The sequence below is a fragment of the Pantherophis guttatus genome, chromosome 6 (assembly GCF_059756535.1).
Source record: "Pantherophis guttatus breed Tessera chromosome 6, ASM5975653v1, whole genome shotgun sequence".
Classification (NCBI taxonomy): Eukaryota; Metazoa; Chordata; class Lepidosauria; order Squamata; family Colubridae; genus Pantherophis; species Pantherophis guttatus.
The window spans coordinates 15,936,877-15,964,577 of NC_142068.1; the positions used below are offsets into that span (position 1 = coordinate 15,936,877).

Sequence of the window (27,701 nt, forward strand, 5' to 3'; positions counted from 1 at the left end):
CTCAGCCTTTCATCCTTCCGAGGTGGGTAAAATGGGGGCAATATGCTATTTAGTATACTGTCTTCAGTGTAAGCCGCCCAGAGTCCTCGGAGAGTGGGCGGCATAGAAATATGAATAATAAAATAAATAAAATAAAATAAAAATAATTTTTGGCATCTTTATTAAAATCTAAGGAAAAACCCAAGGCACCAGGAAATATTATGTTGCAGTAAAACAGAAAAAAACTGTACTGGAAATTGTAACCAAATAAACTTATCCTGCATCAATAACATGAGAATTTTTGTACGTATTTATTGCTAGAAAAGGTTTGTGTAGTTCTGTCATAAACTTGTTATCTTTAAGTGAGCATAAAAATTATTCTCGCAGATGCCTTTTTAAAAATGGATTTTTTTCCGCGAATGTGGGTTTTTTTTGCAAGACATGATTTCGGAATGCTATTTTCTCTTAATGTATTAATTTCTGAATGTACTTTGTATGCATTTTATGGCTGCATCACAAAATTGAGAACAAAATGGAAAGGTAATTTAATTCTACTTCATTTATTGGTTAGGGAATGCAAATTAGTATGATGTAATATGTAGCCAACACATTTCTCCACCAGAGCCTGACATTTTGGGAAATGTTGTAGTGCAAAAATATGTTTACGTATTAAGACACTGATGCCTTAACTTTTGATCCAACTTATGCCCATACTGTTTACAAAATTGTTTAAACAGTATAATAAAAGCTATTAAAACAAAGCACAGCTACAAAAATAATCAGATATGACAATCCAAATGAAAAGAAAGCTGACAAGTGGGACTTGATGAAAATGACAAAAGAAATTACAATTACAGTTAAAAATTAGGAAGTCCCTAAACTCCTTTTGAATATCTAAGCATAACCCAGAAAATAATCCGAGTTCAGTCACTGCTTCTCCAAATAAGAAAAAGAAACCTACTAAAGAAACACTGTAAATCAGTATTCATACATTATGTAGAAGGAACAACTGTTATGCTCAAAAAAATTCTATATTTCTATGAACTTGTTTTACCAGCTACCTAAAAATCAAGACAGAAGGTACAAAGTGAAGCTCCTTAGCTATAAAGTTTTATAAATTTGGTATTCTTTCTAAAATGACTCTGCCTGATGATGTCCAATCAGTGATCTGAGGACCACCAGTGCCCAGAATATATGGTATGTCAAAAATCACAGATCATGCAAACATGATATTTCCTTTAACATACTGATTTTTATTTAATTTTGGACTCCTATGAATGGCACCTAAGGGGGATGGCACATATGCCATGAATTCATGGTGTCAATCCTTGGCTGATATGCTGGTCCCAAACATATGGAGATTGTCAACCTTTTTTAGCTTAAATCAAATGACCAAAAACTTTTGCTGAATCTGAGTCCTTGGTGCTCACTTGAGATTGGTAGTTTGTTCACAACGTTTCATAATTCAACTAGTATCATCATTAATTGGAGCCATCAGTTGTTGAATGTCACTCACCTATTCACCATGATTGAGTTTTAGTAGCATTCTAGGTCATTGGCTCCAGAGGTGGGTTTCAGCCAGTTGTGGAGAACCGGTAGCGGAAATTTTGAGTAGTTCGGACAACTGGTAAATACCACCTCTGACTGGCCCTGCCCCCATCTATTCTCTGCCTCCCGAGTCCCAGCTTATCGGAAGGAAATGGGGATTTTGCAGTAACCTTCCCCTGGAGTGAGGAGGGAATGGAGATTTTATAGTATCCTTCACCTGGAGTGGGGTGGGAATAGAGATTTTACAGTATCCTTTCCCTGCCATGCCCACCAAGCCACACCCACCAAGCCACACCATGCCCACCAAGCCACACCCACAGAACTGGTAGTAAAAAATTTGGAAACCCACCACTGATTGGCTCACTTCTAAAAGGGGATCTCTATAAAGGGCTGGACCAGAAAGAGGAGAACTTAGTAAATATGTTACAATTGATTCATCTAGCAAGTGAAGCAAGAGTTCATATTTTGGGGTAAATGAAGCAACTCACATTCAGTTGACCTGTTAGAGAGGGCTGTAAACACTATGAAGCAGTATATAAGTCTAAGTGCTATTGCTATTATCACAATAATTTGCATGTTGCATTTATTTATTTATTTATTTATTTATTTAGATAGATAGATAGATAGATAGATAGATAGATAGATAGACAGATAGATATAGATATAGATATAGATATAGATATAGATATAGATATAGATATAGATATAGATATAGATATAGATAGATGCTGCCTCAATAATCACAACATGTTGCAATTAATATATTTGTAGCATAGATTCACTGGAGATCATGTGCATATGGATATTCTTCAAATGAAGAAAATACACACAAATTCTATCATGAAGTTCTGGATGGTCCAATTGCAGTGCTACTTAATATTAATTGAGGGACCATGTGCACAGTGGTTTTAAGTTTGCATTCTCTCCACCATAATCATATTAACTACACCATATCTAGAATGACTGACATAGAAGAACAAAAGACCTATCACCTATACTTTATAGCCAATATTTTATGATGCAATTCAAAAATTGAATTACAATTCTATGGTCAGATGCACATAACATTCCTGACCCAGACAATGTTCCGGAAACTGTAATAATTCCATTTACTAAATTCCCTTGATCTAAATTGATCTAAATTTACTAAAGTCACCTAACTCTAAATTGGTTACTCTCCAAACGTTTTATTTATTTATTTATTTAGAGGCCACCTTATGAAAATGTAGGGAACTGACCCAAAATGGATTCATGACAGCAGGTCAGCAATTTCATTAGCTCCACTTTCTGCATCATACCTTTTCATACCCTTTCTATTTTTTTTTTTTTACATTCAAATGATTCTGGAATACTAATCACCCTTTCTTTATCTCTTTTTTTAATCTCTTTAACAAATTTGCTATTGCTTATTGATCAAGAAAGCAAATGAGAACAAACTGCGTAGGAGCAGGTGGAGGATGTGGCCAGGAAGGGCTTGCACAGGTCCATCCTGTGTGGCCATTCCAGGATCAAAAAGCTCTTATGATGATCACTTATACCCTAGTCTCATGATGGCGAACCTATGGCATGTGTGCCACAGGTGGCACACAGAGCCCTCTCTGATGGCATGGGAGTCGTCACCCTAGTTCAGCTCTGCTGTGCATGCACATGCGCCTCCTGCTAGTCAGCTGGTCTTTGGGTCTCTGTGGTTCATGCACATGGGCATGCGTGGGGGCATGCAGGGAGCACCCACGCATTGCATTTTGGAGGTTTGGGCACGTGCACGCTTTGGGCACTCGGTCCAGAAAAGGTTAGCCATCACTGCCCTAGTCATTTCTCATTCACCCTATGTGGAGCTGCCCATGAAAAGTATTTAGAACTGTAACTCTTCCAGGAAGATTAAGAAGAGAGGCCCAGTCAGGGGTGAAATGCTCCCGGATCGGACCGGATCGCCTGATCTGGTAGCAATTTTTCCCTGTGGTTCGGCGATCTGGTAGTGATCGCTGCCCAGGTGTCATTACTTCCTGGTTTTAACCAGGAAGTAACCAGCAAGTAATGTTTTTTTACCTTCTGCGCATGCACAGAAGGTTTTGTGCATGCACACAAGGTGTGCGTGCGCTTCTGAATTGGTAAGGAAGGTAAGTAGATTTCACCCCTGGGCCCTGACTCCTATGGTATTTGGCACTCAAAGCAAGCCATATCAGCAGGGAGCTTTCTCTCTCACATCTGAACTATAAGAGAGAAAGCTTAACCCATCTCTAACTGTAATTCCAGATTACTGTTCTGTATTAATCTCCATTCCCTCCCCACTCCTGGGGGAAGGATCTTGCAAAATCTCCATTCCCACCCCACTCTGGGGCCAGCCAGAGGTGGTATTTGCCAGTTCTCTGAACTACTGAAACTTTCCACTACCGGTTCTCCGAACTGCTCAAAATTTCCGCTACCGGTTCTCCAGAACCTGTCAGAACCTGCTGGATTTCACCCCTGCTTTCCGCTACATTTTTTTTCTAACAATGGAGAAATAACAACAAGAAATAGATACTGCATTGTTTCTGCGATACCTATTTTACAAACAGATAACTTTTGAGTAAAAAATGTTATCTCCTCCTCCTCCTCCTCTTCGTTAAAGTATCAAGTTATGTTGAAAGTGTCAATGGCATTATAATAAACTTTTATACTTACTGGTCATGCTGAGTTAGAGCTATAGCCATCAGTGACCACATACTGTTTTCTAAAATCACTTTTATATGACAAGGAGGTTATCTATCTATCTATATATATAAATGCAAAACACCATTCACTCATGAAATCTCCAGAACGGTACAGCCTACAAACTTGAAATTTGGCATGTATGTTCCTCTTGACTTCTAGGTGCTCACTAAGAAAGGCTTTTTCGAAATGACCATCAGATCATTGGTATTTCATATACAGTATTATATTCATATGCTCTGATGCTAAGGAGTTAGATATTCTACTCCCCCTCCCCACCTTAAAAGAACTCTGTTCCAACTGCCAGTTGCCTTATATTAACATGCTTTGATGTTACCCCTTCGCTAAACTGGGCATGGGTGTGGCCAGCATGTGACTCATGTAGCCTGTGGGCTGGGACATTCTACTCCTCCCCCTCTGTTCCAACTGCCAGTTGCCTTATGTTAACACACTCTGATGCTACATTCTACATTAAGTTTCAGGCTTTAAGTGTCCATTTGTCACATCTGATTACATAGTTTCATAGCGAAGCACGGGTGTCCAGCTAGTAGTATATGTTTCCTTTGTTTGGAAACCCTCCAAATAGGAGAAAAAGATGGGAATAGTGAAGTACATATATACTGAAACTTAATGTATCATCATATGTCTATCAGTTCAGAAATAAGCCCTATTGAGACATAGTCTTGGTTAAGTGTTTATAGCCTTGCAATTCTAAGATAAGTCTTCACTGAGATTTTGAACTCCCCCCCCAAAAAAAAAGAGATTGGAAATCCTAGAATGTATTGTAAAGAGAACCATATATAATTATGTTGTGTCTTCTATATAAAAATGCTTGAGCATGCGGAAAAACAACAGAGAACAAAAGATAACAGGACAGAAGTTAACCAAAGCGACCCTTGCATTCCTTTGTGGCTATTGTCCCTCAGTGCCTCCATTTCAACCTCAGCTTTACTGGCATCAGAAACAAGTAGAAAGAAGCCAGATTTATCCATTAAATATCTAAGCTCTCAGCCTGACAGAAGAGGGCTACATCTGATTAAAACGTGGAGATCTTTCAGAACTTACAAAATTTCAATCTTAGGGCTCACCACATAGCCTAGAAAAGCCTTTAACTCATGAAGTAGAGGACAAATATATTAGGCCTTAAACCCAGTGTGTTGATGATCCCCATCTTTCCCTTTTCCTAGTTACTGGACTGGACTGAGGCTGGCATTGGTTGCTATATTGGTTGCTAATTTTGAATATTAGCTGGTGAGGAGGAGGAGGAGGTGGAGAAGCAGATAAAGTCAATAAAAGTTCTGTCTGAGAGGGAATGGAAGGAATGGAGAAATAGCAATAGCACTTAGACTTATATACTGCTTCACAGTGCTTTGTAGCCCTCTCTAAGTGGTTTACAGAGTCAGTGTATTGCCCCCAACAATCTGGGTCCTCATTTTACCAATCTCAGAAGGATTGAAGGCTGAGTCAACCTTGAACTGGTCAGAATTGAACTCTTGGAGGAGTGAGCAGTGAGTTAGCCTGCAGTACTGCATTCTAACTACTGTGCCACCATGGCTCTTAGCCACAGCTTCAGACTCCTGAGTTCAGATGGGAGAAAGTAACCCTGAATTGAGTCAATAGGAGACTCACACGAGGGTGACTTTCTGAAGAAGACTCTACAAGAGGCACAGAATTTTTCCATAGGAAATCTGGGTCCACTTTCTGATAAAAAATACTGCTGCCTTAGCAATAGCAATAGCACTTGGACTTATATATTGTTTCATAGTGCTTTACAGCCCTCTCTAAGCAGTTTACAAATTTCAGCTTATTGCCCCCAACAATCTGGGTCCTCATTATACCAACTTTGGAAGGATGGAAGTCTGAGTCAACCTTGAGCCAGTGAGACTTGAACTGCCAAATTGCAGCCGGCAGTCAGCAGAAGTAGCTTGCAGTGCTGCATTCTAACCACTGCACCATCAAGGCTCAGGGTCTAACTGCTCTAATATAGCATAATATAGAACCCAAAATATGGGTTCCTCTGTGAGGACATAAAAAAAAAAAGCATACTGGAGCTGGGGCAAGGAGAATGTATATATATACAAAAAAACCTTGGCTAGAGGGAAAACCTGGCTAGAAGAAACACACACACACACACACACACACACACACACACACACACACACACACACACACATATATATATATATATATATATATATATATATATATATATATATATATATATATATATATATAATTTTTATTACCGCAACACAACAACACAACATACAAAACACAAACACATAATATGTGTTTCTTTTTACATATCATTTTCGTTCCTTTTACTTTCTACTATATACATTCCCCATTTTTTCCATCCTTTATTATCATTATCTTTATCATCCCTTTATTTTTAATTTTCTTCATTTACAATATTTTGCACATTTGTCACCTTCTTCTCTGTTTTTGATTAAGCCCTTGGAATTTTGCAATAAATAAATGTTGTTTGCTAATTTATTCCTACTGCTAATCAATTTTTTTTTAGTAAAATAAAGCAGACCAAAGAAAAGAAAAACCAAACAAGCCCATTTTTCTGAGAGGAAACCTTTCTTAAATCACATAGGTAAACTTTCAAGCAAAGGCACTCTGTCTAAACAATTTCATAAACAAAACAGAAAAAATAACTAAGGGACCAACTCCCTGCACCTATGAAGAAAACTCTGGAGTATTGTTTTGATAAAACAGCCTGAATATTGAATTTTAGAGAAATGCAATTGATACAAATCATTGTGGACAGAATTAGTCATATTTCTCTTGGAATAAACTTTTGCCCTGAATACCTTTTTTTAAAAAAATCTTATTAAAGACAAATTGCTCACTCTGTTTCCAATTCCTGAAATCCTTTTCATGACATTGACATCAATACACACAGCAACTTCCCTTTCTTTGAAGATACTCCCAACAGATTCTACTAGACGCTCATCTCTCTTTATCAGCCCCTGTCAATAAGACAATAGATTATTCCAGGCCAAGGAACTTGATGATGAAGCTTGGTTATAGAAAGCAGCTGTATTCTCTGCAGTACGCATTCCACGTGTTATCTTGTCGAGGATTTGCTTGATCAGCATGTGAGTTCATATAACAGATGTTACCCTCTGAGTGTTAGTTAGCCATAAGGTGCTTCTTAGCATAAACTAGAGCAGGGGTCAACAACCTGCGGCTCTGGAGCAGCAGGTGGCTCTTTCATCCCTCTGCTGTGGCTCCCTATTGCTGGTCGGCTCCACAATTGATAGGGCTTTCGGTAAGGACAGGTAGAGGAAAAAGGATGCCATGCTAGAAGGAGACTCTATGGTGGGGGAGGGGGGACCAGACTTCTGGTTGACATAGGAAAAAGGACGCTGTGCTAGGAGGAAACTCTATGGTGGGGGAACCGGACTTCCGGTCGGCTCCAAAATTGAATGGGGCTTCCGGTTAGGACCTTTGTGGCTCTTTGAGTGTTTAAGGTTGCCGACTCCTGAATTAGAGGAATACTCCTAATCAGAAAGAGCTACAGTGACCAGGAAAGTACATAATTGAAGGCAGATTTTACAATCCCACTGAAAAGAAATTACATTTTGTCAGCTCCTGTGGGCTGGATACAAAGGAGCAATATATTTTAAATATTACTAATTATTAAAACAAGTTCCCACATTCAAAATTAGTTCAATTAAATGCCATTATATTATGTTGCCCTTGCTTGGCCATATAGGAAGCTTAGGAAGATAGCTGAGAGCAGGAAAAAGTCCCTCTTAATGGTCTTCATTATGGGGAAAATATACACTGATAGGAAAAGGCAGGTGTGTTGACACACGTACACAAATAAGTGCATATGCGCTTATAAATGTACATGAAAACATACTTCCCATTAAATTGGCTCTAGGAATCTAGCTTCAGTAAAAACATATACTGCAAGGAATAAATTCTTTAACAGATCAGGAACATCTCCTGGATGGAGCTGTCAAATATCTTCTCAAAGCAGAATTGTATCAGTCTCCCTAGAGGAAAGAATTCTTGGTTGGGGCAGAGGTAGAATGCAAGCACACACCAAAAGGCAAATAAACAAAAGGGTTTTCATTTTCATTCGCATGGAAATTTAACAAGGAATAGTGGGTTTCAAAACAATCTACTGTATTATTTTGTAAAACATATTTTTATCTGCTTTCATATCTGTTCTGAACTTGAGGATCTTGAATCTTCTTCTTCTTCTTCTTCTTCTTCTTCTTCTTCTTCTTCTTCTTCTTCTTCTTCTTCTTCTTCTTCTTCTTCTTCTTCTTCTTCTTCTTCTTCTTCTTCTTCCTCTCCTTGTCCTCCTCTTCCTTCATCATCATCATCCGACATGCACACTTATAACAAAGCATCTAGGTAGCTAGTTCCTTGCATGTTCTAGTTTAGTTACTTTAGTTTATTATATTTATATACCGCCCTTCTCCCGAGGGACTCAGGGCGGTGAACAGCCATGGTAAAAACAATATACAACAAAAATTAAAAGCTTATTAAAATAATTCAATCATTCGGCCAAATTTAAAATATCCAACTAAAATCATTTTAAAACCCCTATCAAAACCCAATTTAAAAACCCTTGCAACCCTTTATCCTAGAGCAGGAGTCCCCAACAACTGGGCTGCAGATCACTACCAGTGCACGGTCTGTTTGGAACCGGGTCACTGAAGCAATGGGCAAGTGCACGAAGTTTCATTTGCGCATGTGCAGGATTTAGGTTGCAAGTGCAAAACCACCCTCACCCAGGGGTGAAATCCAGCAGGTTCTGACAGGTTCTGGAGAACCGGTAGCGGAAATTTTGAGTAGTTCAGAGAACCGGCAAATACCACCTCTGGCTGGCCCCAGAGTGAGATGGGAATGGAGATTTTGCAATATCCTTCCCCCAGGAGTGGGGAGGGAATGGGGATTTTGCAGTATCCTTCCCCTGGAGTGGGGTGGGAGTAGAGATTTTGCAGTATCCTTCCCCTGCCATGCCCACCAAGCCACGCCCACAGAACCGTTCGTAAAAAAATTTGGATTTCACCACAACCCCCACCTTTGCCAAAACCCACTGAAGCTGGTGCCACTGGTCCATAAAACCAAAAAAGTTGGGGATTCTAGAGAATCTGTTCTCTAGAGAATGGAGGAAAACCCTCTAGCAATCTGCTTTAAGCATCTTCCCCCCTTATTCAATGTTTGATTAGGGCTTGCCCTCGTCCCAAAGTAAAAACCAGCTTCATTTTCATTCAGCTACGCTTAGAATCCTATTGATTTCAAATCTAATTTAAGCGGACAAATCTTATTCCTGCATGAAAAGAAATGAAGGTTCCTTCTTGTGTGCTGTACTGGGTTAAAGGATGTTCGGTCTAGAAGTGAATGTGAACACGATCGTTGCTTCATACTTCATTTCCTCCTCTTTTACCCGGCAGTTGTCCATCACTTTGAATGGTGTGTATTCACCTGTGCAGATCTTCAGGACTATGAATGTAGCAGCTCTTTACACCTTCTGAAAGCAGGGTTAACTTTTACCAGGCTGCTTTAAAGAAAAGAAGGGGGATGTCTACTTTGTTTTTGAAGAATTGGGAACTGGAATAATTTTAGGCCTCCATGGAAAGGACTATGGTGATGAAGACAATAACAACAATGATGATGGAGTCAGTATATTGCCCCCAACAATCTGGGTCCTCATTTTACAGACCTCGGAAGGATGGAAGGCTGAGGCAACCTTGAGCCTGGTGAGGCTCAAACTGCTCGCAGTCAGCAGAATTAGCCTGCAATACTGCACTCTAACCACTGTGCCACCACAGCTCGATGTCAACTCTCAAAACGACTCTAGCTGAAGCCATATTTTTCTTGCTTGATGATGATGATGATGAGGAGGAGGAGGAGGAGGAGGAGGACAATGATTTTTGTAGGGCTTCAGTCAGAATCAGTGATTCTATCAGAACTTAAATTCAAAGAGGTCAGGTGGCAGCATGCAGCTTGTACCATCATCACCCCTTTAATATTACGTCTTATGTCAATATTTTCTCTCTTTTTTTTATCTATGAAGTAATTGGCCCAGTAAGTGTAAATCGGGGACATGCTGATTTTTATGTTAACTGACTCATTTTATTGACACCTTGAATGAAAAATATGGATCTATCTACTCTTTTCAAATATTGAACCAATATTTGAATGGACTACATCCAAGAAGAGAACCTAAGACAATTCTGTCCATTGCAATGCATTAGCTATAAGTCTGTCTGTCTATCTAACTATCTTATTTAGTTTCTATGTTTGTTATCAAGAGTGTCTTGATAAAACAATAAAAACAGATAAAATCATCTAAAAGATCAAACACAATAAAAGCAGAGAGACATATAATTGCCCAGTCTTGAATAAAAGAAAATGATAAAAGAAGAAAAAGTGAGGAGTAAGAACAATGAAAACAGAGGTGGGATTTGCTTACCTTCCCTACCGGTTTGCAAATGTGAGTGCGCGTGCGAGGGCGCTCGCTTCACTAGCACACACCTCCTCTGCGCATGCGCATGGCCTTCCGTGCATGCTTTTTGCTTGTGCATTACATCTGGGCAGGTGGGCGGAGCCTCCCACAATCGCCACAATCGAACCGGACAGAACCGGCTGAATCCCACCACTGAATGAAAGACAGTACAAGTCGAACTGAGGGTGTGGATGGAAAGATGACTTTTTTTGTTAGTACTAGCTGCAATTGATTACCGAGGGAGATCCCAAATGAAGCACCATCACTAAGAAACCCTCTCTTGCCTGACTGAACTAAGGACTCATATCCAGAGAAAGACTTATCAGCAGTCAGGAGTCCCTGGACACTACCAGAAGAATGACCGATCAATAGAAGAGAATACATGTAGCTGAGAGTGGAGTTCTTGATGCTCTTTGGGCTTGTTTGATTGCTTGTAGATGTTTTATTAGCCAGCCAGATGACATCACTCACACTGAACTCCACAACAAGGGATCAGCTAGCAAAGATAAGGCCAGAAAATTCAGTCCACAGCCTCAACGTTTGACACTCACCAGATGCATTTAGGAGTTCAAGGATTTAGTTTATATTACAGAGAGTATATAGTAACACAAGACTGACAACACTACAAAGCCTTTATGGAGACACTGATGTAATACATTCCTGAAAGGAAGTAGAGGAAACAGCCCCCATCCCTTCAGAAGCATGTCTTGGTTTAATGAAACTGATAGGAGTGAAATAAAATGTGCAACTCGGAAAGCTGCCCCTTTGTGAGAGAGGAAAAAAAAACACATTACATTTCTTAAACCTTTTTCCAATCCAGTGCACAATAAAAGAGTTTAAGGGCAACATTTACACTTACCCAATTTGGTATCTTCCAGCTATAATTATAAAGCAGTGGAGACAAACATACTGCTTTGGTGATAGCCTTTTTTCCCCTTTTTTTTACATGGCTGTTTGGTTTTTTCCCCAGTTTAGTAGCGAAAACTGTGAATGTGTCTTTACACAGGGGGTGAGAGGGATCAAATGCAAAGAAAGAAAGACTTTTCACAGCACAATCATTCTATCCTCAGTACATAATGCTTTTGATTTTCTCTCAGAAGGCTGAGATTAAAAGAAACTTTAAGAAAACTAGCATATGTTTGAAAGCCAACATTAACAATCACGCATCATATTGTTCCGTGGTTAGGGCCGCCTCAAAAACCTTATCAACTTTACCATCTCTATTCTCTATCTAAGAATAGAAAACAACAGCCAATGACTTAATAGCCAGTCATCAACACCTGTGGGAAAAGTGAACTAAGCACATTAAATTCAACCACAGGTCTGGGACTGCGGTTTTACAGGAAATGGCCTGAATTATGTGATGAAGATTGCTATAAATAACCATGGATGACAATTATTTCAATTTACCAGGTGACAATGAGAACAAGAATTAAATCTGATGGTTTACAGAATTTTACATGAACTAGAAATGGGACAGCAATTCTGCTGTTGTTGTCTACCCTGCTGGCTCACTGAAATTTAAAAATCAATGTTACTGCATTCCTATAGATCAGGGGTGTCAAACTCAAGGCCTGTGGGCCAAATCCGGCCTGTGGGGTGCTTAGAATGGGCCTGTGGGGCTGCCCTGTAAACAGCGAAGGACCGGCCTGCGGTGCCTCTGCCAGAAAAAACAGAGCTTGGGAGGGCTGCGCATGTCCTTCCCGGACTCTGTTTTTGGCCGTGACGGTCTCCTATAGCCCTCCGTCAGCAAAAATGGAGCTCGGAGGGGGGGGGGTTGCTCTCTAAGCAGTTTACAGAGTCAGCATATTGCCCCCAACAGTCTGGGTCCTCATTTTACTGACCTCAGAAGGATAAAAAGCTAAGTCAACCTTGAGCCTTAAGTCAAGTCAACCTTGAGCCTGGGGAGATTCAATCTGCCAAACTGCTGGCAGCTGGTGATCAGCAGAAGTAGCCTGCAATACTGCACTCTAACCACTGCGCCACCGACAATATTGTCAGTATAAAAGGGTTCATGAATTGGAATAGACATGGTAACAGGTCAGCCAATGAGGACTGTTTGGTGACCCAGACAGCATGGAGCCTGGGCGTGGCTTAAGTTCACTGATCTGTATATATTTGAGTGCTTCTGTTGTTCTGTGCTTCTGTGCTTATTGATTCTGTACTTCTGGATTTTGGTTCTGGTTCTGGCTTCTGCTGTATGGTATTGTATATAAAGAAGTTTCTTATATAAATCAATCCTGCTGAATTATTTACTTGTATGTTGGTTAGATTGCTGCAACCTCTAACATATATGCTGTGTGTATTGATCAAAGCAAAGTTAAGATCTGTCTACTTTTCTGGAAAATATCAAGGGCAGCTGGCTTTTATTAAGCTTATGAAATATCTCAACATCTTTTGAAAGCATAAACTTTGAGTTCTCAATGGAGAAACTTTGGCTCACATTTTCCATTATTTTTCCTGTGTAAGCCTCACTGCAATTGTGCAGATTTCATCAAATGTATCTTTCTCTAATACTTTGCACAAATCTGGCTGCTATAGAATAAGGGAATTACAACAATCTCGAAGGACAATGCAAAGCTTACCAATTTCCATGTGTACCATAGTCCTCGGAGCAGAACAGGAAAATCTTTAAAACATTTGTCTTTTTAACCAATAAGCAGGGATGGTTTTTAATTGAGTCTCCTACAACACCACAGGCGTCCCCATAATGAAACCATAATGGGCCAGTTGTGCTTTTAATGACACCAACATAAATCTCAAGCCATTTCATAGACTTCATATGAGTTGTTCTAATTCATACCAAGGGAAATGAAATACGGTCATTATACTTCAATGTGTATAAATATAATTGCTAACGCTGAGATTGAATTGGGGGTGGGGAAAAGTCACCAGCCACCAAGAATATTTTGTTTCATTTTTTTCTTGCCCTTAAGTACAAGCATATTTGTTGCACGGAGTGTTGAGCACCAGTAAATTGATATGCAATGTTTGATTTTATATGATGATGAAGATTAGTTTACCCCAAGACCTGGGCTAAAGATCCCTCCCAATTCCTTTCTGATTCAAAGTAGCAGCACTATAACGCTAACTTAAAACATAAAGCTTATAACCTGTAAAGAAATGCAGAGTTGACCTTGGAGAAGATATGAGACAGTCATTAAGGGGGAAAGCATAGTAGAAGGAAGGATTGGGACATTAAGGAGAGCCTTGGATATAATTTTACAAAGTCCAGAGACTGAAGCAAGTATGAAAAAGAAACTGGAAATATTTCCACCTTGATTTTGTTTAGCATAGATAGGACAGAGAGAAACTAGGACAAGTTTTCAAGATCTTCTTGGAACAGACTAGACTAGACTAGACTAGACTAGACTAGACTAGACTAGACTAGACTAGACTAGAATAGACTAGACTAGAATAGAATAGAATAGAATAGAATAGAATAGAATAGAATAGAATAAAATAGAATAACAGAGTTGGAAAGGACCTTGGAGGTCTTCTAGTCCAACCCCCTGCTTAGGCAGGAAACCCTACACCATTTCAGACAAATGTTTATCCAATCTCTTCTTAAAAACTTCCAGTGTTGGAGCATTTACAACTTCTGTTGTTCCACTGATTAATTGTCATAACTGTCAGGAAATTTCTCCTTAGTTCTAAGTTGCTTCTCTCCTTGATTAGTTTCCACCCATTGCTTCCTGTCCTGCCTTCAGGTGCTTTAGAGAATAGCTTGACTCCCTCTTCTTTGTGGCAGCCCCTGAGATATTGGAACACTGCTATCATGTCTCCCCTAGTCCTTCTTTTCATTAAACTAGACATAGCCAGTTCCTGCAATCGTTCTTCATATGTTTTAGTCTCCAGTCCCCTAATCATCTTTGTTGCTCTTCTCTGGACTCTTTCTAGAGTCTCAACATTTTTTTTACATCGTGGCAACCAAAACTGAATGCAGTATTCCAAGTGTATCATCATCTTCTTCTTCTTCTTCTTCTTCTTCTTCTTCTTCTTCTTCTTCTTCTTCTTCTTCTTCTTCTTCTTCTTCTTCTTCCTCCTCCTCCTCCTCCTCCTCCTCCTCCTCCTCCTCCTCCTCCTCCTCCTCCTCCTCCTCTTTCTTCTACAATAAACAGCATTCCTGAAATCCCTATGTGCCCATTACTTGACTTGGCCTACCTTGAAGACCAGGCAAAACCTTACAATCCCTGTAATGAGAAATATTCCAGGAATCATAGGTCATTTCTGGTCTTCTACTCCAAGGGTCGTTAGAAAATGATGTCACTTATGTTCCAGAAGCCATTGAAATAGGTATTTTTACCTATTTCAAGCACAACCTTGTCCTAACTATCGCTTCCAAGGCTGAGCAAGTGGTCCATCATAAGAAAGCCTTCATTCTACTGTTCTACTGACAGTGAAGTTTTGAGATCCACAGGGCAAAACCAAGATGTTGTAGGGTGCACTGAGGAAAGATTAGTGGAAAGCTGTACATCCATAATGAACACTGTTTTTCTCGTTCCAACTAGTACAAGTTTTGAAAAGAAGATAAAAAAATAACAAAAAGAAAGAAAATAAAAAAGAGAAAGAAAAAAAGAGAAAGGGAGGGAGGGAGGGAGGGAAAAGATAAAAGGGCAAAGACAAAAATAAAAACATAGAAAAAACAACAACATTCAACTTTCTTTGCAGCAAATACAATCTAATTACAAAATGATATCCATGGTTACAAAAAGCTCTCCTTTTTCTACTGCCTAATGTTTTAGAATCATCAAATCAAAATTTTATTTTTTTTCCTGTTACATGCAAACCATTTGTAAGGGATCCTGCCTCATCTGACTATTCTTAAAAGACTTGGGTTTTTTGGGGTGGGGGGCTGAGGGGTTAGAGTTCTTTCTCTGTTTGGTGGAAGCAGACTTTTTGTTCTATTTCCTTGTGCTTTCGGGTAGGAGAAAACCTCTAAGAAATAGCTAAGCTGCAATTATTATTATTTAGTTATTATTTAGTTATTTATTCAAATTCTACAGCCACCCATCTAAGTCAATGACTCTGGGTGGCTTACTATTCAACACGTTTCTTTGTACTACAGTTAAAAATACTAAAATATTTTTAAACAAGAAAAACACTAAAAATATCCACTTCAACATACACAAGAGCAAGTTAGTAATACAGCTAGGAAAGGGGGCCCTTGACATATTTAGCTCCTGAGGCACCTGAGGGAGGTTTTTAGGGCTTTACCAAAGGGTAACAGGATTGGGGCCATTTTTATCTCCAAAGGGAGGATGTTCCATTGAGCAGGGGGCCACTGTGGAAACAGCTTGCCTTCTGCCAGCCGACAATCCTTGGCTAATGGGATCTGCAGTAGGCCCATTCTGCTCAACCTGATTGGATGGGTAGAGACTTTTGGAAAACTAAACTTGGTACCAAACTATCTTGGTTTGGTACCAAGATAGAACTTGGCAGTGTCTCAGATAGAAAGTCCATTAAAAGAATGGTAAGGACAGCCAAGACGATTATAGGAAGCTCGCTTCCTGTCATTCAGGATACTGCTTATAAGTGCTATGTGCTTAGAGCTCAAAGCATTGTTAGAGATCCCACACACCCACTTCACGGTCTGTTTCTGTTGCTCCCCTCTGGGAGGAGGTTTCAAAGTATCTATAGCAGGACTACCAGATTCTATAACAGCTTTGTTCCCTATGCCATCCATCTGGTAAACTTGCAAGATTTGTTTCTCTTGGCATGTACATGCATACATTCAAACTAGACTGTGTTGTTTCTCTGTGCCATATAATATATGTGGGTGTATGCATAATTTTGTATTTATTTATTTATCTTATCATCTTTGTGTTTATATTAGAGGTGGAGACCCTTTGAGAGCCATGGTGGTGCAGTGATTAGAGTGCAGTACTGCAGGCTGCCTGCAATTTGGCAGTTCAAATCTCATCAAGCTCAAGGTTGACTCAGCCTTCCAACCTTCCGAGGTGGGTAAAATGAGGGCCCAAATTTTGGGGGGCAATATGCTGACTCTCTAAACTGCTTAGAGAGAGCTGTAAAGCACTGTGAAACGGTATATAAGTCTAAGTGCTATTGCTATTTATGCAATGCAATTTCATTTTAATTTATGCTGATTAGTGTACATTCAAAGTGACAACAAAGTATCCTATTCCTATTCCTAAAGGTGATCCCTCAGGTATTCCAGTCCCATGTAGGGCTTTAAAGGTAACTAACAAGCACCTTGAATTGCATCCAGAAACTGGTCACCAACGCAGCTTAAACAGAAGTGGTATTATTACTTAAGGGCTGTGAATAATGTACTTATTTTAAAAATGTCTTATAGGACAATGGGAAAAAGAAGCTCATTACTCAAGGTAGTTTAACATTAGGCTAAATTCACAGAGGAAAAATAGTAAGATTTTCAGAGACAGCTGCAATCCCGTGCAATCTAAAACCAATCAACACTTGCGATGGGTTACCACAGAGAGCAAACTATGAAACAGCCTCCTTGTATTAAAAGAAACATAACATATGATCAAATAAATGGTCAATTTCCTCCACTTGATGAGGATTATCAAGAAAGCCAGCATTATGTCAGCCAATAAAAATGGTGGGCAATATAATAACATTTGGGATAAACATAGATAATCTTAATTTCAGTAGAGCATTAAATTGCCTTTTCATAATGAAAATGACTAAATAAATATCTTCTATGATTAATCAGGGCATTTAAGAATGTATAGCTCCACTCAAAAAGATGTTTTGAGTAGGGCTCATCACAATACTAATAACAATTCCCTAATTGGAATTCCTAGCTGGAATTATCTTAACTACGTTAAAGGAGATACTACTGTTAGAGACATAAGATGGATAAGAACCAAGGTGGGAAGCACAAAAAAAGCTGGATGTCAGCATTCCAAGTAATGCACCCATTGAAAGTAGAACTCCAAGGCAGTCAGAACAGGTCTATTGGATACATCATATTGGTACAACTGGTGAAAACTGACTCTAAAAATTCCAGCGGTTTTTCACTTAATTAAAAAGTGAACCTCCTTCCCCAGGTCATCGGTCACATTGTCTAATGAGGTGCTGGCTGGTCGCTTGGTTACTCCACTCCTCCTCTCTCAGCCACTTGTTGAAATGACCTTGGTTCCCACAAGAAACCATTTTGTTTTGACAGCCAAGCCAGGCTATCTCCTTCCCCCCTCCCTTTCCCCCTTATGCCTTGTGGCAACCACGATGCAGCAAAAGATGGCTCCTGCCAGATTTGCTTCAGGGTTGACACTGGAATTAAAATGAGAGTTTCAAGGAATCATGTGCAACAACAGTGTTGCTCCAGGTTAAACTGCTGAGTGAAAAGAAAAGCTAAGATTGAGAGTAAGAAACAGGGGTCAAAACTCTAATAATTGACCAAATAGAAATAATTTTTCCTCGACTTGTAAAAAAAGAAGGAGGGAAAGAAGGAAGGAAGGTATGCCAGTCCAAATTTGAGTAACAAACTTTCCTCAGTAGATGCATAAATGCTCCACACATCCCTCTCCAACATCCTTACAGATGATAAGCTTCTCTGATGCTTATCCTGATAGCAAGTATAGTCCAATGGAAGAACATACTGTTTGTATGCAGAAGGTCTCAGGTTCAGTTCAAAGGGTTTCAATTAAATCAAAATATTAGGAAGCTTCATATGCTTTTAAGAACAACGGTGGAGATGGTTGTCCATTGATAAGTCCACTGGCCCTCTGGAAGGAAAGCTGTGCATATTTTGGACTGCTTTCCTGTTTCATAATAAAAAAATAACAGAATAACAGAGGCTGAGAGGAGTTTGGAGGTCTTCTAGTCCAACCCCCTACTCAAGCAGCAGACTCTATATCATTTCAGACAAGTGGTTATCCAAAATAAAAGGAAAAAAGAATGACATTGTCGTAAGTATATACTACAGGCCACCCAACCAAACAGAGGAAATAGATGAAAGTTTTGATAATCAGTTAATTAAGGCATGTAGGAAGCACACCCCAATAATAATGGGGGACCTTAACTACCCTGACATCAACTGGGAGACAAACTCTGCAAAATCAAAACAGATTCCTGACAAATCTAGCAGACAATTTTTTCCCCCAAATGTTAGAGAAGGGAACTATAGGGTCAGTCAAATTGGACTTAATTATCACTAACAGAGATGAAATGATAGAAGTTGCAGCAACTGGGTATGTCTAGTTTAATTAAAAGAAGGACTAGGGGAGACATGATAGCAGTGTTCCTCAGGGGCTGCCACAAAGAAGAGGGAGTCAAACTATTCTCCAAAGCACCTGAAGGCAGGACAAGAAGCAATGGGTGGAAACTAATCAAGGAGAGAAGCAACTTAGAACTAAGGAGAAATTTCCTGACAGTTAGGACAATTAATCAGTGGAACACCTTGCCTCCAGAAGTTGTGAATGCTCCAACCCTGGAAGTTTTTAAGAAGATGTTGGATAACCATTTGTCTGAAGTGGTGTAGGGTTTCCTGCCTAAGCAGGGGGTTGGACTAGAAGACCTCCAAGGTCCCTTCCAACTCTGTTATTCTATTCTAAGTGGCTGAAGTTACAGAAACCTTGGAAGGGAGTGGCCATGCAATATTGAAATCCAACATAATACAAGCACAAGGAATAGTAAAAAGTCAAACTTAACAGAAGTGCTTGCGAAGGAATTAGAAAATAATCTAATGGGATTCTCAGTTTTAAGCTTATAGTCTAAATGAACTAAAAAAATAGAACTTGTTGCTTAGCCCTTAGTGTCAGGGATTGTAAGATTCAGTTGAGACCCTCAAATGGCTACAAAACATAGAATTTTTTAAAAATGCATATTAAATGTTGGAAAACCTTGCATCAACATATTTTGGTAGCCTACAGCAAGCTATTCTCTCTGTAATCAGTCCATCATTTTTAACATGGGAATAACTTAACTCAAAATCCTCTTGAAAAGATTACTGAACTAAAGTACATAAGCCAGTCTTTAGTACAGAAAACCATATTGTATAAATGGTACTCATCATTATTTTCCTTGCTTATTGGCCTTGTAGAAGAGATGAGTTAAAGCTAGAAGAAACTCTGAAAATACACATTTTCAGGATCTCATTCAGAGGCCGAGAAAGTGGATCTGATTATTTATGTGTGAAGAAAGGGATTGTTCCTTCATGGTTACTGCTTCTACCACAGCCCATTTTTAATTTCTGACAAAAACTACCCTCCTGAATGAAAGATAACGGCACCTCATGATGAGGCATCATTTTGATGATCATTCCAGAGGAAATGATGAAATGTGGACATTTCAGGGCTTTCTAGCAGATTAAAAATTCTGACAAGCATATACATCCCTCTGCTTCAGCCATCAAAATTATTCCTTCTGAAAAATCTCTTAAAAAATGAGAAACGTGTCTTTTTACCAACACACAGCTATCGGCAACTTGATTTGAATTTGATTTGACAAAACATTACAAAAATATAAAGTTATGAAATTTTTATGTATGTTTTAATGTCTAGAAGAAAACCTAGACTTCACACTGGCACCTACTAATATAGATGATCATGATGATAAAAAGAGAGGGATTTTTTAAGTTTTAGGACCTTCTAAATGTTAAGAAAAACTCTGCTGGCTCATGCAAAAGGCCCTTTCAATCTAGCATTTAGTTTCTCATGGGACTAACCCAGTTTCTTGAGTGGCCAGAAGCAGAATTTGGTTATCTGGATAACAGATTATACCCACCTAGAAATAAATGGAGAAAAATAGCTCTTCATAGATTTACCTTCCATATATTTTCCCAAATACTTTTTTAAAGTTATCCAAGCAGATGGCCATTAAATAATGAATCATACAAGTTAATTACATGCTATGTCAAGAACTGTCCTCTTCTGCCTGTTAAAGTTAATCCTTGATTTATGACCATAAGTGAGCCTTGAATAACCATCTTAAATTGTTGCAGTCAAAAGTCAAGGCAGCACATGACTGGATTCAAATCTACAAATCTTTTTGTAAGTTTTTGTGACAGTAGTTAAGTGAAGACAGCAGTTGTTAAGTGAGCGTAGTGGTCATTAAGCAAATCCATTTTTCCCAATGGGTGTTTTTGCCAGGAAACCAGCAAAAAACATCAGAAATAACAGTTATATGACCACAATCAACCATAAAGGTGAGCTGGTTGCCAAGCACCAAAATGTGATCATGTGACTGTGTGTGTGTGTGTGTGTGTGTCCATCATAATTCCAAAAGTTATGTTGTACATAGATCTGAGGAGGTCAATCGTAACTTGAAATGGTTGTTATGCGAACGGTTGTACCCTGAGGAGATCCTGTAGTGTTAATTAATTATTTACTTTTGAAAACTTACTTTATTTACTTTGGAAAAGTAAAACAGACAATATTCAATATCTAGGTACAACTTTGAAAATCCACAGATTAAATAAATAAGCATAAACTAGAAATTATATAAACAAAATCTTCTTAAGACCCAACCAAGTTTTTATCTGCTTTCAGAAGGTAGTCATAGTTGGAGCCAATTGATACTGAATGCTTTTTTTAAAATCAGTGCTGATAGTTATGTTCTTGAAAAAACTAAGGATTGTATCTATTTAGTCCGAAATTACAAAGAAATATTCAGACAAGACTAGATTAGGGCAGGAAGTTGAAAAATTACATTCCAACGATGTCCAAACCAGCCAGTCCTAGAGGAGATCAACCCTGACTGTGTCAAGTTTTGAGGTCGTCTCAAATAAATTGCATTTCAAACAAAGTCTTTGATGAAAAACTCCCATTTATTAAGCACGACATTCTAACTCTGACTCCATCGTAGCCAACACTGACTTCCTGACCCAAAACCCTCCCTTTCCTTTCCCCACTCCTCTGCACTCATTGGCCATCTTCCAAGTCACTCTACCCCTAATCTACTGCTCCAGTTCAAAGGAATTTCCCCCCTCCCATCCCATCTCCTAGGGGATATTATCTCCAGGGAAAATAAGTAGGTGAAAAGTCAAATGTCCCTTTCCAGATGCCTCCTCTTCTCCTTCTTATGTCAGCACTAGAGTAAATGCAGCTTGAAGTGCTGACAGACTGCTCTTTAGAAGGCCAGATCCTGAAGATGAAACTCAAATACTTTGGCCACCTAATGAGAAGGAAGGACTCACTGGAGAAGAGCCTAATGCTGGGAAAGGTTGAGGGCAGAAGAAGAAGGGGACAACAGAGAACGAGGTGGCTGGATGGAGTCACTGAAGGCGTGAACTTAAATGGAGTCCAGAGGATGGTAGAGGATAGGAAGGCCTGGAGGAACGTTGTCCATGGGATCACGATGGGTCAGACACGACTTAACAACTAACAACAAAAAAGCTCAGTTTAAGTCGAAAGTCCTTTATAAAGGAGATAGTCCATTCACTGGGGAAACCCAGCACACAATAGGTGTTTAATGTTTATATCCCTATCAATTTCCATAACAGCCAGAAATGGCCTAGTTTAACACAGAAGCCCAGTACCAGCACAGTTGAATACTAGCACAGTGAATACTTACATTAAAATGACAAGAACACAATTCTTTACTAGTACAATGATTCCCTTAGGGAAAGACATAAAAAAAAATAAATTCTCGAGCAGGGTAAATAGGGACAACTGGAACTTAGAAAATAACGTTGCTGGGATCAATGCCAGTTGATGGGGCCAAATTAAATCATCAGACGCAGCATTCACTCATTCTGAGAATGCTACAAACACACCAGCCTCACACACCAAAAGAGAGAGAGGTTTACTGCCAACCACTTCTGTTAATTGGAATTTGGTGACATTGCTTTTAAAGATTTCTACCATTCTATTACAGAACTGCAGCTGAAAAACCCTGGAGAAAGAAAGTCTGATATTTGAAGTGCTTTAAATTTATAATACAGACATATCCAAAGATTTTGTTGGTTTCCCATAAGACTTATCCAAGGCAACACTTGGACAAAGAGAGCTTAACCTAGAAATGTAGGGCAAATGTATTTCTATTGTGGTTGTCCAAGTATCTATATATTTCATTGAATTTTGTCATATATTTTGCAATACATAGGAGCTTCAATCACTTATGTCCTACTATCTATGGACTTTTTTAATGCAAGAGGGACATGGTGAAGCAGTGGCTTAATGACACTGGAACTACCGGCCAGAAATGGTCTGCACTCCAATGGTTCGAGCCCAGCTTTGTGAGATGGGGTGAGCTCCCACCACTTGGTCCCTGGCTCCTGCTCCAGCAGATTGAAAGCATGCAATATTGTGAGTACATAAATGGGTACCACTTTGGTGGGAAAAACCTGGCTGTGTATGTGGAGATGTGATGCAACACAACACAAGGCAAGTGAGGAGAGACTGGTGGAGGAGTATTGAAGAGTCAGCAACCTGAGCACTTGTAGTCAGCTGGTGTAAGCTAGTTCACCCCTTGCGGTGCACCAAGGATAGGCACATACACAATTGCTGAACATGATGAACTAGCAAATTAAGCTGTCAGGACTGTATTGTGTCTAGCATTTGTAGTCCCAAAGGTGCTTTTTTCGGAGGCAACTGGACTTTCTTGTTTTTTCTTTTGAAGATGTTTCACTTCTCATCCAAAAAAAAAAAAAAAAAAAAAAACCAAAAACCAAAAACCAAAAAAAATAAATAAAATAAAACCCAAGGAAGTCCAGTTGCCTCCAGAAAAAGCACCTTTGGGACAACCATGACCTGGATGACTGAGAATCTCTACAGACTTCTAGCATTTTTAGATTTCCCTGACATTATAGGCCATGTGCTAAATAAATAAACAATCTCAATGTAAGGATTTGGTGTGCCATTTTTTTGTATCAAAGCTATTCTCCCACGTGGAAGGAAGCTGAACATGAACTATACTGAATCAAAATAAGCTTATCACACAATTTGTTTTAGATCTTTTTTTGGTTCACCTGCATGAGTGGTATTCTTTCAGTCTCACCCAGGGACATGTACAAAATGGGTATGTTACTCCGCTATAAAGAAGGTGCTGAATAATTTTGCTCATATTCCAGCCTTAATTTTCTATGCTCTGCACAATTCATTTTTTGTTCAACAGGATTGTTGAAAGATGTGTATAGAATCTGCATAGAAACTTAATATTCTTACTACTGCTCTAATTATAAATAATATAAAATACAGGTAGTCCTCAATTTACAACAGTTTGTTTAGGGACTGTTCAGCATTACAACGGCACTGAAAAAAGTGACTTATGACCACTTTTCACACTTACGACCATTGCAGCATCCCCAGGATCAACTGATCAAAATTAAGACTCTTGACAACTCACTCATATTTATAATAGTTGCAGTATCCTGGGGTCATGCAATTCCCTTTTGTGACCTTCTGACAAGCAAAGTCAGTGGGAAAACCAGATTAATTTAACAATTGTGTTACTAATTTAACAACTGCAGTGATTCACTTAACAACTATAGCAGGAAAGGTTCATAAAAATGGAGCAAAACTCACTCAACTACTGTCACTTAGCAACAGAAATTTGGGATTCAATCATGGTCGTAATTTTGGACTCAATCGTGGTCATAAGTCAAGGACTAGCTGTAAACATCTATAACAACTTTCTAAATTGTTTATTCCCTTCATAATCTCAAGGATGCAATCAGAGTTTATACCCAAATATATTCCATATTTAGAATAGAATAGAATAACAGAGTTGGAAGGGACCTTGGAGGTTTTCTAGTCCAACCCCCTGCTTAGGCAGGAAACCCTACGCCACTTCAGACAAATGGTTGTCCAACATCTTCTTAAAAACTTCCAGTGTTGGAGCATTCACAACCTCTGGAGGCAAGTTGTTTCACTGATTCATTGTTCTAACTGTCAGGAAATTTCTCCTTAGTTCTAAGTTGCTTCTCTCCTTGATTAGTTTCTACCCATTGCTTCTTCTCCTGCCCTCAGGTGCTTTGGAGAAAAGCTTGACTCCCTCTTCTTTGTGGCAGTTCCTGAGATATTGGAACACTGCTATCATGTCTCCCCTAGTCCTTCTTTTCATTAAACTAGACATACCCAGTTCCTGCAATTGTTTTTCATATGTTTTAGCCTCCAGTCCCCTAATCATCTTTATTGTTCTTCCCTGCACTCTTTCTAGAGCCTCCACATCTTTTTTACATTGTGGTGACCAAAACTGGATGCAATATTCCAAGTGTGGCCTTTCCAAGGCCTTATAAAGTGGTATTAAGACTTCACGTGCTCTTGATTCTATCCCTCTGTTTATGCAGCAGTGTTGGCTTTTTTGGCAGCTGCTGCAACATTTATTTTAGTGGAAAGGATTCGTACTTTTTTTCCTAGGTAACTTTATACATACATTCACATTTTTTTCCAACGGTGAGATGAAATAAATTGAAGTATTTTTCTTTTAAAGCATTGGTAGCAAAGAACAAAACTGACAGGCTTTCATCCTTAGATAAAATAAGTCATCCCACAGGTATTTTCAGACCATGAAAAAAAAAAAAAAAGGGAGGGGGGAAGGAACGGTTAGAGAAGGCCAGAGAAAGAGATGGAAACGGGGAAGGTGTCTCTACCATCTTCCCAGATGTGTGTCAACTTTAAAATCAGCGGAGGAATTTTTGAAATGCACAGAGAACAAGACACACTAATCTTAAAGTCTCTTTCAAAGGGATGGAAACTTGTAAGAAAATAGAAGTGTGAACATTGCAGGCTCTCAAATGAAAGCAGTTTTGTCTACCCTCAGCAGGGTTCAATAATTCAGGTTTTAAAGAATAGATGTTTCAACATCACATTTTTGTGAACTTTCGAATGTTGGCTGGAATCCATAACCTGGAATGCAGATAATAGGATTAGTGCAGTGCTTGAGGTCATCAGAAAATCACGGGAATATCTTTTATAGACATGAAATAGAGCATTCCTGCCAAGTCTGGTCTGCACTCACATGCAACAATACTCTACACACTTGAAGATATGTCATTCCCTGCCCTGATACACAAGATTCACATTGCCAATATTGGTTGAGATGGTATCAAGAAGCTTTTACATAATGGTATGATCAAGATAGATAGATAGATAGATAGATAGATAGATAGATAGATAGATAGATAGATAGATAGATAATATTAATTACTATTATTATAGTAAATAATAGGCCCATTCTTCAGAACAAGCTATTCCCAGAGGGAACAGAGCAACACAGATATGTATACAATCATACCATGAAACATGTTCAAAACTTAATGAAGTTGCATATGAAATGTTTTGTGTTTAAAAAACACACATACACACAAATTTTGTCACAGAAGTTTGGTCTTGCCAATATTGCATTGAGTAAATAACTGGATGAATAATCATCTCTTAAACTGCCACTTGAAATTAAAAGGATAGATGCCAGTTATGTTTATCCCAAGATCTATAAAAGGTGTCTCATAATAATTAATATGCTATAAACTGAGCTAACCAGTAAAAACACGAACCAGTCACCTGCTCAATTGCCTTAACCCATTATTAATTGTTTCAGGTTTGGTTTTAAGTACTGCCTTTGTGTTTGTTTGGGGGGAGCGGGGTTTGGAACCTTTAAATAAATAAATATAACTAACATAACCTCTGATTTAAACTTAAGGCTAAATGGTATTTTTGATTAAGTATCATCAAATCCTCAAGGATTCTTAACAACTTCAGATTTTGAGGGTGTTGAGGATGGGGATATTTTAAGTGTTTAGGATCTAGCAATGGGAGGAGCATTGAACATTGCTAAAAAATAAGATGGAATAGAGGGTGAAAAACTGCCACAGAGTCTTGTCAATTTGCAAAGCATCCCTGGCCTGCTCTCGAGTTGCCATAGGCCAGCGGGATGGGAAATTGGCAAAACTGCACAGCAGCAAAAAACAGATGTACATTCCACCTTATCTCCCTCAAGGCTGTATCCCAGGGATACCTGCAGCAGTCGAAGGGGAGTGACCTCTACAACCCGCGAAATTACTCCATTGCCGAATGTGATTCTGGGGGGAGGGGGGAAACAGGGTCATAATTGGAGCGTAAATTACATAAGGACTTCCATGGCTTCACATGGGAATGTGCCGACATGAAACTCCTAATAAATACCTGGATTTCTTTTAAGTTTGGCTCAAGACTCATGATTTAATTAGGGCATCCATCGGAACCCTGACACTCATTTCTGTCTTGGAGGGTCTGATTCCTGAGAATCGTATAACAATTAAAACCAGCATCTTGTGTTAAGTCAGACTTAGATGGCCATTACCAGGAAAGAAGATAAACGTGGACATAATTTGCATAAAATATTCATATGCTAGAAAACTCTTCTCCAAAGGATAATTTTGACAAGGATCATATTACTATGGAAAAGATAAAACATTCTGATTCCATATTATCAGCAGAAGATACAGTCAAGAATAGATTTAAATATTTGTTTCTTGGAAAATGTACTCTTATTATATGATTGTGAAGTCCTTGGTGCTCTCTTGGTCATTAGCTTGCAGTCATTTCTTACCTAGTTAGGAAATGAAACATCTGAAAGCAAACAATCAAGCTCAGAAAGCACCAAGAGCTCCATAATTCAACCCTGAGCTATGATACTGTATATTCTCTTCTGCTATTATTTGAATGTGTTCAGTCCCAAAGGTGTTTTTTTTCAAGAGGCAACTGGACTTTCTGGTTTTTTCTTTGAAGACATTTCGCTTCTCATCCAAGAAGCTTCTTCAGAGCTTCTTCTTCAGAAGCTTCTTGGATGAGAAGCAAAATGTCTTCAAAGAAAAACCAGAAAGTCCAGTTGCCTCTTGAAAAAGCACCTCTGGGACAACCATGACCTGGATGTCTGAGAATCTCCACAGACTGTGTCCAATATTCTTTTCAGTCCAGTCCTAACCTACTATCACACAGTCAGAATATCCTTCATTAAAATCATTATCCTCCTTTGTATTATTTTTTGAGATGATATTTCTTTAAATCAAATGAAATTTACAAAGTTCTTAAATTGTTGAATTCAGATACACCATGCTAGCATGGATAGCACTTGAAAGAATGTTAAGCCTGTCCTAGAT

General features: G+C 38.9%; 1 protein-coding gene across 8 annotated transcripts in view; it reads right to left on the bottom strand.

The window, feature by feature from the left end:
• Positions 1-27,701, bottom strand: part of NLGN1 (neuroligin 1) — a 768,195-nt gene that overhangs the window by 49,493 nt on the left and 691,001 nt on the right. The gene's annotated exons all lie outside the window — the stretch shown is intronic.